We start from the raw sequence: 12,406 nt of genomic DNA, 5'->3' as shown, positions 1-12,406 counted from the left end.
CACCACCTTCAGCAAATTTGCCATTTCACCATGTCCTTGGTGTCCTGTTCCCAACTTAACAGGCCCGTTTTCTCCCTGACCCCTGGCTACAGCAAACAGTGAGACAGCACAGCAATGAGCAGGCACAGGCTGGACAGCTACTGGGGAGTCAGGCAGCGAGAGAATCACAATTCATTTAAAACACTGGAAACACACTCACTGTATTGCTCCTACAGTGTGGCATCACTGGCAATGATTCACCATCCTTTGGCTGAAGAAATTCCTCCTCATCTTAGTTCTAAAAGGTTGTGCCATCACGGAGGCTGTGCCCTCAGGTCCTAGTCTCTCCTACGAGTGGATCTATCTTCTCCATGTCCATTCTATACAAGCCACTCAGTATTCTGCAAGTTTCAATGAGATTCCCCCCTCACCCTTCTAAACTCCATCGAGTACAGATCTAGAGTCCTCAACCACTCCTCATGTGACATGTATTTCATTTCTGGGGTTATTCTTGTGAACCGCCTCTGGACCCCCACCAAGGCCAGCACATCCACCCTTCGATATTGGGCACAAAACTGCTCACAGTATTCCAAATGCGGTCTGACCAGAGCCTTATGCAGCCTTGACAGTATATTCCTGCTCTTGTATTCTAGCCGTCTCAACATGAATGCTATCACTGCATTTGCAGTCTTAACTGCAAAACGAACTTGCATGTTAACCTTAGGATGCTTTATGTACATCTTTCATAACCAGTGAAAGTTAAAAAAAAGCTTTACAGACCATGTTGGATGTTTGAAGAGCAGTCATTGTATCTAAAGTTTCCTACATTTAAAAAATGTACTTGCAGCAAGGCCCCACAAACAGCGATGAGATAGCTGACCAGATCAATGATCTTACCTATGTTTCAAACTTAACTACTGACCAGAACACAGCAATTTGTTGTGCGCTCCTTTGAAGAGGACTATAGCTTATGTTTACTAAAAGATTAATGTCTCATCCAAAAGAGCAACACCTCAAACTGTACAAAATGCTTTGTAAGGTCAGCCTGCTCAAGACTCAAGGTAAGTCATTCAGCCCCTCAAGCCTATGCTGCTATTTAATTGCATTGCAGCTGATCTATACCTCAACCCCATTTAGCAACTTATATTCCATATTCCTTAATACTTTACCCAAATGGATATGCAAATCTGTCTTGAAAATCTCAACTAACACAGCATATACAGCCTTTTGGTGAAAAATGTTCCAGATCCCCATGGTCATGTTGAAAAAGTGCTCCAAGTTCACCTCCCACCCATCAATCCTTTATTATTACTGTTTTAAAAAAAAAACTTGGAAATGTCTGTCTAGCAGTATTGTGGCAGTACTTTTATCGTATGCTATGTATCAATTCAAGAAGGCTGCTACCACCACCTAAGGTAAATAAGAGCAATCAATAAAATGTCAGCTTTGCCATCTGTTATGGACCAGATCAGATCCCCTCAAAATATTTTAAGATGGCAGCCCTAACTACTTCTTATTTTAAATGTGGATGTGATGTGATTGATCAAACTGCTCAATGTTATGCAAAACGCCATAGTTAAAATACAAAAGAAAGAGGAATTTATAATAAATTAACTTTGGCAAGACGTAAATGAATAATATATACAGTAACCATTGCTAATTAACTGTTCTAATATAGTAACATCCCATAAACACATCTCTTGGCAAAGAGACAAATTCAGACAAATTTTTACATGCAGTTCTCCAATCCAGGAGGAAAATAAAAAGCAGAAAGAGAATTTTCAGAGAAAGTAGCAGCTGGAAATCATTCACTCAAGCTCTCCCAAATCTTCTGAAACTCCAGACAGCTTCTGAGTTACTGTAAAAAAAAATCCAAAACACAGAAATCTGGATCTGAGAGAGGTGACCACACCCATTCAGGCTGTTTTTTTAAAAAACGCAAGGCGTCCTAAACCATTTGCTTAAGTCATCGTCAGTAGTCAGTTTGCCTTTAAAATCTCTTCAAAAAAAAGACTTAAGATAAAATAACACATCAGTGCCCACATCCATGGTCAACATTTCTCTTCAGGCAAAATCAGTAGCATTGCCATCGGGTTTTAACTTTATAGTGTAACTTTCTGCTAGTGGTAAAATGATGTGAAAATAAACAGCATCAGTGATGCTTTACTTTCCTTCATTAATGGTTTATCATCAAGCAGCGGTACATTGATTTAAATAAAGGGCTGTTTTGTATCATCTAAGTTTGCTCATGACACAATGATTCATGAAATATTGAAGAGTGTTGATGGGGGTATTATTTAATCAATGCCTCTTTCCAATTTTGAGTAAATGTAAAACTACAGCAGAAGAATCTCAAGACAGGCAAGTGTGAAGACACCTCTTGGGGCCATTAAATGATAGATCAGAGTTTTATTTTAAGGAAGAATCAGTGGAAATCTGAAGGTCCATAGGGTTTAGGAAGTCATGTACATGACTAAATTGTAGTGGGCAGGTAGAAAGTACTGTTAAAGAAAAACAGCTAATGTAACGCTAGTCCTTAAAACTAGACAGCAAGAATATAAGAGATAATTATTTACACAATGCTTTCAGCACAAAAGGTCTCAAAAAATTTGCATTCAAAACCAAGTGTGACATTGCAATACACAGGGGAAATATTAGGATAGATGAGCAGATGCTTGGTCAACGTGGCACCTTTTATGAAATGTCTTGTGAGTGCAAGGTTTAAGGAGGGATTCTGAGTTTAGGAAATAGGCAGTTGAAGGTAAGGATGTCAATGGTGAAGTGATTAAAACTCATGAATGTTCAAGAGACCAGAACTAAAATCTCAAATATCTTGGATGATTTTAGGGCTGGAGGAGTTTACAAAGGATAAGAGGCTGGTCCAATTAGGATGTGAAAAAAAGAATAAAAGAGATTTTAACAAGTAGATTTGTTGCTTAATTGGAATTTAATATAGGTCAGTGAGTTAGAGGACTGATAGGAGATCTTGGATGAATTAGGACATGGGCAGCACAGGTTTGAATAACCTTTCAGATAGGAATATCAGAATGTGGGAGGACAGCCTGACTACATTGCAAAAGTCAACTGGAGAGGTAAGAAAGGCGCAGATGAAGGTTTCAATTGCAGAAGGAGCAAGGATGAGTAGTATTACAAAGACAGAATGGTATGGGAGCAGGAAGAGAAAACATTGCATATGATGCCCTGGCTATGATGAGACAGGGAACACTGAAACCAGGCAAGAGAAATTCCATCGAACTAAATGACAATGGAGAGGCAGGAGAAAAAGAACAGTGTGGCCAATTACATTGAAGGTTGCAGGTAAGTCAAGAAGAAGAGTCCAAATTTGTCAAAACTACATATCAAGGTAACAAATGACATTCTAAGAACTAGCTCAGAACTGGATCACCGTGGAAACCTGACTGGAGGGATTCAAGTATGGAGTTCCAAGAAGAATGGCATTGATCTGGAAGTCAATATATTCAAGGAACTTGGGGATGAAAGGCAATGTGGAAATGCACTGAGAGTTTACAATGATGGCATGTTCAAGTATATTTAGCTTTGAGGAAAGGGCAATGGTGGCAGATAACACAGGAGCAAATCACTCAAGAGGAATGTAACCAAATTCTTCTTCACATAAAAAAGGGTAGAAGAAGTGTGGAACTCTCCCATAAAAAAAAAGAACAAATGCTAACTCTATTAATACAGTTAAATCTAAGGTATATATATATTCAAGGAAATCAAGTGATAGAAGATCCACCTTAGAGTGAGGATCTAAATATGCTCTCATCTCACTGAATGACAGCCTGTTGAGCATGCTCTGTCAGACTGTTGAGCCCCAAGTAGTGTAGTTAATCGGTTAGTGAAAAGTCAAAAGTTCAGAATTAATTAACTTGACTGCATTTTGACTTCTAATTTTATTTTAAAAACTGAAGAACCATATGTACATAGTAGTTAAAATAGTTCAAAAAAATTGAAGTGACAGGACCTAATTTCCTAGAGTTAAACAGTTCAGCTTTGAAATTCTAAGTAAATAAATTTGAAACAGTCAAAATTAGAGTAACTACAAAAATATTTTATAAAAATATTAAAACTACAAAAAAATCCTTCAACTGTAAATTGAAGACATTCCAAAAAGAACAAAAAGCATTGCTATCAGTACTGAAATTTCACCACAACATGACCTCCAGATAAATACTTTCCCACTCAGGCAATGCCGACAAAACCTCAAATTTTTCCTAAGGAAAAGCAAATATGAGAACCACCTGTGGCCTTGCCTACTTTGATATTCCTTCCAAGAGATTTTTTAAAAATTGTACTAACATAAAATTATGTATAAATCCTACACAGTGCTACATATACAAATAAGTTAATATTATTGATTACTCTAATCCATTTAAGACAACGTTTGAAATGTTTGCATCTATTTTAAAAAAAGCTCTTTAAAAAAAGCAAACAATTTGTCAACATGAACACAACTATCCTTTCTGATCGCATGTTGTCTGCAGTTAAACAATTGTCACCCATTAGTTAAAGAAACTCCAGTTAGTTTCAAAGTGACTTTGGATATTCAAGTATTAGTAGTCTGAGACATGTTCAAAAATCTTTTACAATCTCTTTAAATTCAAAGTAAAGAAAAATAATAACAATCAGCATGCAACTCCTGCTAGTATTGCTTGGCAACAGGCAAAGTGTTGACTACCACTGGTTAAAACTTACTGAATAACCCATGTGCCATATTTCAAGCTGGAACACAGACAAAGCCAACTGGCTTTGTGTAGACTTACAGACTCCCTGGTAGTTTACTCTATTCCCTGCAGTAAGTGGTTATTGGTGCCTTAAGACATTAATCAGGACAACTTGTATTTTAAGAATATTAGTTGCCCAAGTAATGTTTAGTCAATGTTGATTTTAGTTAGATTGTTACAATAAAAAAAAGTCTAAAATTTGAAATCTGGCATGACTCCTTCAAATCGATCACTGGAAATTCAAACACGATTTAAAAAGTTAGCTGTCTCCATGAGAGGAGTGTACTACAATGATATTGAACTTCTCAAACAAAACACTAAACATACTGCATTTGTCTCACTACTAAGAACACAGCAAATCACTTTATTTTCTCACTGAATTAAAAATAATAAAACAGTTGCTTAAAATGTGCAAGTCAATTATTTTAAATAGATTCACATGGAGGCTACCTAAAAACATCTTAGTGAATTTGCACTGTATTTCATATACCTCCCATAGTAGTGTATGCATTTCCGAATGCTACCTATTCCCAATAGCTGATGTGAATTTTCCCTACTTTTCTGATGAAAACCCAATGCAATGAAGTTGATTTAATGCTCATCTCTCTTAACAAATCAATGTTGATGTTTCAAAACAGCACTGAGGAAGTACTGCACTGTCAGAGGTTCTGTTTTCAGTTTAAAAGTGAGGTTCCAACTGCTCTTGCTGATTGACATAAAAAGCTTCCAAAGCACTATTTTGAAAAGCCAACAAATCATTCTCTGCGGTCTGGTCAATAGTTATTTCTCAATTAGCATCAAGAGGATAGATTGGTCATCAATTTTCTAGTTTATGTGATCTTGTGAAAAGTTATTTATTTTCTACATACTATAATGGCTACATTTCAGAAGTACTTTTTAAAGACTTGAGGTTATTATAAACAGCTACATAAATATCTTTTGCTATCTTCAAAGGCAGTTGTTATGGTAAACAATGCATGTTTTTAAAGTATTAATTTTTATCCACACTGCATTCAACTTAAACCTATTTTTCAAAGTCACTTCATGCCAAAAACAGAATTTGTATATAATACAACCATTATTAACAGAGCTTCAGATAATAGCACTATTAATCCACTTGTGCTTAACACAAGAGACCACAATCATCTTTAAAAAGCAATAAAATTACACCAACTTCACTGAGCTATCACAGGACTGAAGTACAGAGTATGATGTTGATTTGAACATACAGCAAGGCAAGACAGGCTTGTCATTAGTTATTGCATATTTTGCTTCCAACTCAGGAATAGTGGATCAGGTTCCCATTTACGCTAAGTCATTGTTTTAAAATTAGATTCTTGTAAATTATGAAGTAATTATGACATGACTCTTATCAGTAAGCACAAAAGTGCCAGTTTAGAATGAGCACATGAAAAGAGAGAGGCCCGAAACAATACACCGGAGAGCTGGATTTGATAATCTGTGAAACAGATGTAAATAAAGGAATATTACAGCACAAAAGGAGTTGAAGAGCCTTAGTGATAAGGATGAAGCTGCCTCAAGGACAGAGTCTGTACAGACACCCACAGCCCAAGACATCTGGACCATTATCTCCATGTGGAGATTGCAGCGAATGGCTGAAAGCTCAAGATAAAGCAACTGTAGTCCAGAAGTTCTACTCATGATCACCCATATATGTAGCACGGCCATCCATTACAATAACAACGTGCTGTAAGAATTAGAAAAAAAAAACAGAAAAAAATACAGTTTCAAAATGAAGTAGATCAGATGGTGGATAAGCCACCCACATCTATAGAGTGGCAGCATCAAGATCTTCAAGAGAACAGGAGAATGTGGGAGAGATAGTCGGGGGTTGGGGGGCAGCAATCTATTTATTGCTGCAGCAGTGTGAACTAGATCTACTACAAGTTAATCGTTTGTTTAAATATCTCACATTAGTATTGTCACAAGGATTGCCACAAACAAAATATTTATAGCCTTTATGGCTAAAATGATCACAAACTCTGATAAACACCGAGAAGCATGATTTGAATTGTATTTATTATGGACATAATATTCCAGCAAATACATGCCAGTCACAGTGGAAGGAATTTAAGTTAATTAATCACTAAAATACAAATCAATTAAACAGGAAAAATTATTCAAATAAACCATTGCACACAATAGGTTTAAGAAACACAATCACATGTCCTCATACAAGAAGTCTTGCTTTAAAGTTGCCAGTTCTTAGCATTAAAACCTTGCATGTAAATCACAACTTTGCCATCAAAAAGTCCAACAGCGGTCCAGAAATGCAAAGCATCAAGAAACTAATATCAAGAAAAGGTGGACTTCAAGGAAAAGAGGGGCCAGAGGAAGAGGATGTCAGAATGTGGCATGTGGACAAGAAGGAATAGAGATGGACAATGGTCCAGAACCGGAGAATTGCAGAGCTCAAGCTAATGTTGGTCTCAGGAATTTGTGGAGTTAGGGAGAGCATGAAGAATTTAAAGATGTATCCAAAGAATTTTAAATTGGAACAATTAAGAGGGTGGGACTCATTGTAAGTTAATTAGGACTTTGTGCAGACAGAATGTCAGCAACAAACTTCTAGTTGAACTGAAGTTTACAGAGAACAAAAGGATGGGAAGCTGGACATGGACAGTCAATTCTGTAGCAGCATTTACTTGAACTTGTTCTTATATAACACCCTTAACATAATAAAGCCTCAAGAAATTCTGAAGAAGCATTACAAAGCAAATTGATACTGGATCACATAAGAACACAGAAAGGCAGGAAACCAAAAAGAGGCAGAGTACCTTAAACAAGAATGGAAATATAGAAATAAACTAAATAGTTCAATGCAGGAATTCCAGAATTTAAAGATTGCAGCAGATAGTACTTATAACAATACAGCACATAACAGACCCTTCAGCTCTCGATGTTGCGCTGACCTGTGAACTAACCTAAGCCCATCCCCCTACACTATCTCATCATCATCCATAGGCTTACAGAAGGACTGTTTAAATGTCCCTAATGTGGGTGAGTTAAGTACTTTGACAGGTAGGGCATTCCACACCCTCATCACTCTGAGTAAAGAACCTGCCTCTGATATCGGTCTTAAATCTATCACCCTCAATTTGCAGTTATGCCCCTCATACAAGCCAACATCATCATGATTAGATTAGATTCCCTACAGCGCAGAAACAGGCCCTTCGGCCCAACAAGTCCACACCACCCCTCTGAAGAGTAATCCACCCAGACCCATTGCCCTCTGACTAATGCAGCTAACACTATGGGCAACTTAGCATGGCCAATTCAGCTGGCCACCGACTTTAGTGTCATCTGCCAACTTATTAACCCATCTACCTATGCCTGCATTCAAGTCATTTATGAAAATGACAAACAGCAGTGGTCCTAAAACTGATCCTTGTGGCACACCACTCGTAACCGGACTCCAGGCTGAATATTTTCCATCAACCACCGCTCGCTGCCTTCTTTCAGAAAACCACTTTCCAATCCAAACTGCTAAATCACCCTCAATCCCATGCCTCCAAATTTTCTCCAAAAGCCTACCATATGGAACATTATTAAAAGCTTGACTGAAGTCCATACACACCACGTCAACTGCCCTAGCGTCATCCACATGCTTGGTCACATTCTCAAAAAACTCAATCAGGTTTGTGAGACATGGCCTGTCCTTGATGTACCATGTTGACTATCTCCAATCAAATTGTTGCTTGCTAGATGATTATAAATCCTATCTTTCCAAAACTTTTCCTACAACAGACATAAGGCTCACTGGTCAATAATTACCTGGGTCATCTCTATTGCCCTTCTTGAACAAGGGCACAATATTTGCAATCCTCCAGTCCTCTGCTACTAATCCTGTAGACAATGATGACTCAAAGATCAAAGCCAAAGGCTCCGCCACCTCCTCCATAGCTTCCGAGAGAATCCTCTCACATATCCCATCCAGCTCAGGGGACTTACCTATTTTCACACCTTCTAGAATTGATAACACCTCCTCCTTAATAACCTCAAACCTTTCTAGTCAAACACTCCGTATCTCAGTCTTCTCTACAATATTCTCCTTATCCAGAGTGAAAACAGATGAGAAATATTTGTTTATCACCTCTCCAATCTCCACAGGGTCCACACTCAATTTCCCACTTCTGTCTTTGACTGGCACTATTCCTACCCTCGTCATCCTTTTATTCTTCACGTAGCTATAGAAGTATTTAAAAATCAGGAATAATCAAGAAGCAATAATTCAAGTAGTGGGCCAATGGGCTGAGAAGTGGCAGATGGAGTTTAATTCAGATAAATGTGAGGTGCTGCATTTTGGGAAAACAAATCTTAGCAGGACTTATACACTTAATGGTAAGGTCCTAGGGAGTGTTGCTGAACAAAGAGACCTTGGAGTGCAGGTTCATAGCTCCTTGAAAGTGGAGTCACAGGTAGATAGGATAGTGACGAAGGCTTTCCTTTATTGGTCAGAGTATTGAGTACAGGGGTTGGGAGGTCACGTTGCGGCTGTACAGGACATTGGTTCGGCCACTGTTGGAATAGTGCGTGTAATTCTGGTCCTCTTCCTATTGGAACGATGTTGTGAAACTTGAAAGGGTTCAGAAAAGGTTTACAAGGATATTGACAGGGTTGGAGGATTTGAGCCATAGGGAGAGGCTGAACAGGCTGTTTTCCCTGGAGCGTCAGAGGCTGAAGGGTACCCTTATAGAGATTTACAAAGTTATGAGGGGCATGGATAGGATAAATAGACAAAGTCTTTTCCCTGGGGTGGAGGAGTCCAGAACTAGAGGGCATAGGTTTAGGGTGAGAGGGGAAAGATATAAAAGAGACATAAGGAGCAAATCTTTCACTCAGCAGGTGGTATGTGTATGGAATGAGCTGCCAGAGGAAGTGGAGGCTAGTACAATTGCAACATTTAAAAGGCATCGGGATGGATGGGTAGGGGTAGGGGGGAAAACATTTCCTCACATCCAAGTACTGGCTGCATAATAAGCAACCTCACAGAAACCAGTCCCACTCCGCTGGATGACAACGTGTTGGAGGAGGATAGTTTATAAGACTGCAATCAATGCTACAGACAGATAGAGAAAGAAAAAAAAAGGTGAACTTTTGCATAGAATAACATGATAGTACAGGAGAGAATATCAAAAGGCAAAATTAAGTTTCTAAACCAAAAATGGCATCCTTGCTTCTCATATATTTACACTTCCCCAAAAACAATCCACGTCCGTACATCAATCACACTGCGTTGTACTGCCTCTCAAGCTCTAGTCTCTGACAACAGATTGGCAACTTGGTAAAAACAACGACTGCAGATGCTGGAAACCAGATTCTGGATTAGAGTGGTGCTGGAAAAGCATAGCAGTTCAGGCAGCATCCAAGGAGCAGTAAAATCGACGTTTCAGGCAAAAAAGCCCTTCATCAGGAATAGAGATAGAGGCAGAGTGCCTGCAGGATGGAGAGATAAACGAGAGGAGGGTGGGGGTGGGGAGAAAGTAGCATAGAGTGTACAGCCGATTTTCCTGCTCCTCTGATGCTACCTGAACTGCTGTGCTTTTCCAGCACCACTCTAATCTAGAAACAGATTGGCAACCTGCACTCAGAACAAAACCAGCTTTGGGAACAGATGTAAGCATATGCTTTATCTGCTTCAAATGCTACTAGGCACAGGAAGGAGAGAAATTAGTAAATCACAAAAATTCATACACAACTTACAAATACAGTCTTTCACATACTTGAATGTCAAGTGTAGCTAACCTTATGGATGAGCAAGGCAATACAAACAATTGCTGAAACTGAGTTGTTCGAAGTGCAATGTGGTCTGCTGTGAGTTACTATCAGACAGAGTCACTCAGAACAGAGAGGGCTGGTGGTCTCCCCATCACTTTTACTACAACATCTAGAACAAACTGTTTTAGTAATGTCGGTAAAGAGATACATTTTGACGAGGTTTCTGCTCTTTGAATATTGACAATCTCATGGCATTATTAACAGAAATGTGATAATTCATTCAAAGGCCTCCATCCGGACAGGCCAGCACTTCCCTCAGCAGTGAGCCGAAGTGCAGAGGCTCAGTTCTCCAGGGGAACTCAAATCCCCAAACATTCGATCGCTGGGCCAAGGTAAACGGTCATCATTTATTATGAGAAACTACTCGAAATTGAAAAAAAGTATTGAAACACCAATACTTAAATGCAGAGGGACCAAGTTAAACTGACTTCTATTCCAATCAGTTATCCCGGCGAAAAGAAAAGTGCATTTGTTAACCTGCAAGTGCTTTCTTCTGATGGGTATTTGCTTCACCTCTCGACTGCTCAGCATTCCTTCGACTAACCTGCGTCTTATGTTAAGACCGCAGTCAACCAGCCGAAAAATAAATGTCACTGCCATAACATCAACATTGAAAAAAAGAACAGGAGCACAGAATGGGCTAAGTGTTAAGAGAATATAGAGGTCAGTCCTACACTAGCTACAACCTCTTCCTCGGGAAGGGAAAATACCATGCACACCCCAAACTAAATAAATTGCCTCGACGATCTACTCAGTTCTCTAGTGGAACACTCGGCGGCGTCCGACGGTGTTGTGACTTGCAACGCCAACACACAGAAAACACAAACAAATCGCAACAACTCCTTCTACTTCCAGTGTAAGGAAAGCGTTTCCTTCAACTTCTCCCCGAGGTCCGCACACACCAACTGGTTTCAGGACATTTCCTAAAAAAAAATCTGGACGCCTTCCACAGGCGACGTGTCAGTCTCATGCGAGCTACTTACACGGAGCATATTCCAGCGGGATTTTCCTAAGAGGCGCACCGCTCCCGTGCAGGAGCGAGCACGGCTTCTTTCTTAGAGTGCGGGAGGGAGGGCTGCGTTTCAACAAACATTTCGCCCAACCCTCCTTCCCCATGGACAGACAGAGAGAGAGAGAGAGAGAGAGAGAGAGAGAAAAAGAAACAGGCGCTGAGGGGATAGCGAACCACCACCCCCAAGAAGTTGGATTAGAAAGTGATTGAGAGAGATCGATTGACAGAGAGAGCCCCAGCAGAGAATTCCCTCAAGTGCAGCCACAATGTAGCGAGTTGGGATCGAACGTGCACCTCAATGTAGCAAAAACAGTGACAAGTCCGGCGGCTGTCATTGGCCACCGCAGGCCGATACATTCCAACTGCGGCGCGCGCACTCCGCCCCTGGAGCAGACGGAAAGCTCGGCTCGCGCTGCCAGGGACCTGCAGAGAGACAAGTCCTTTTAAAGTGACAGTGCTCCTCTCGCTCACACACCGACGCAATGTTAGGCGGCCATTTAAAGATGTTTTCCCCCTCCAAGCATTTTCCTCTCGGGTAAACATTGGCCCAATCTTACTCTGAAGCCCTTGTCGTGATTCCCCGGGGGCGGGGCGGCACCACCCACCGCTCGCTCCCCTCAGCTGTTCAGGGAGGATTTACCTGCGGCGCCCGAAAAGTTGGACTTTCAAAAGTGGCCCTTCCTCACCGCGCCAAATTCACATCGTCACGCCTTCGTCATTTTTCCTCTCTCTCTCTCTTCAGGTCGACTTTCCATTATTGCCGTTAGAATGCCGGCGCGGCTTATCCCTCTCCAGGGTGGCGTGCAAATTTTGATCGGGCTTCGCAGCTCCTTGACAGCGTTATCCCAAACTGACCTCCCTCTCCCCGAGG

General features: G+C 40.3%; 1 long non-coding RNA gene across 1 annotated transcript in view; it reads right to left on the bottom strand.

Annotated features, from left to right (window-relative positions):
• Nucleotides 1-12,405, bottom strand: part of LOC140480416 (uncharacterized) — an 85,049-nt gene extending 72,644 nt beyond the window's left edge. Inside the window, exon 1 of the long non-coding RNA XR_011961288.1 lies at nucleotides 12,176-12,405. This is a non-coding gene — a long non-coding RNA (uncharacterized lncRNA). The remainder of the gene's footprint in view (nucleotides 1-12,175) is intronic.
• Nucleotide 12,406: the final 1 nt, after the last annotated feature.

Source organism: Chiloscyllium punctatum, chromosome 8 (assembly GCF_047496795.1).
Source record: "Chiloscyllium punctatum isolate Juve2018m chromosome 8, sChiPun1.3, whole genome shotgun sequence".
NCBI lineage: Eukaryota > Metazoa > Chordata > Chondrichthyes > Orectolobiformes > Hemiscylliidae > Chiloscyllium > Chiloscyllium punctatum.
This window is presented reverse-complemented; position numbering and strand designations above follow the sequence as displayed.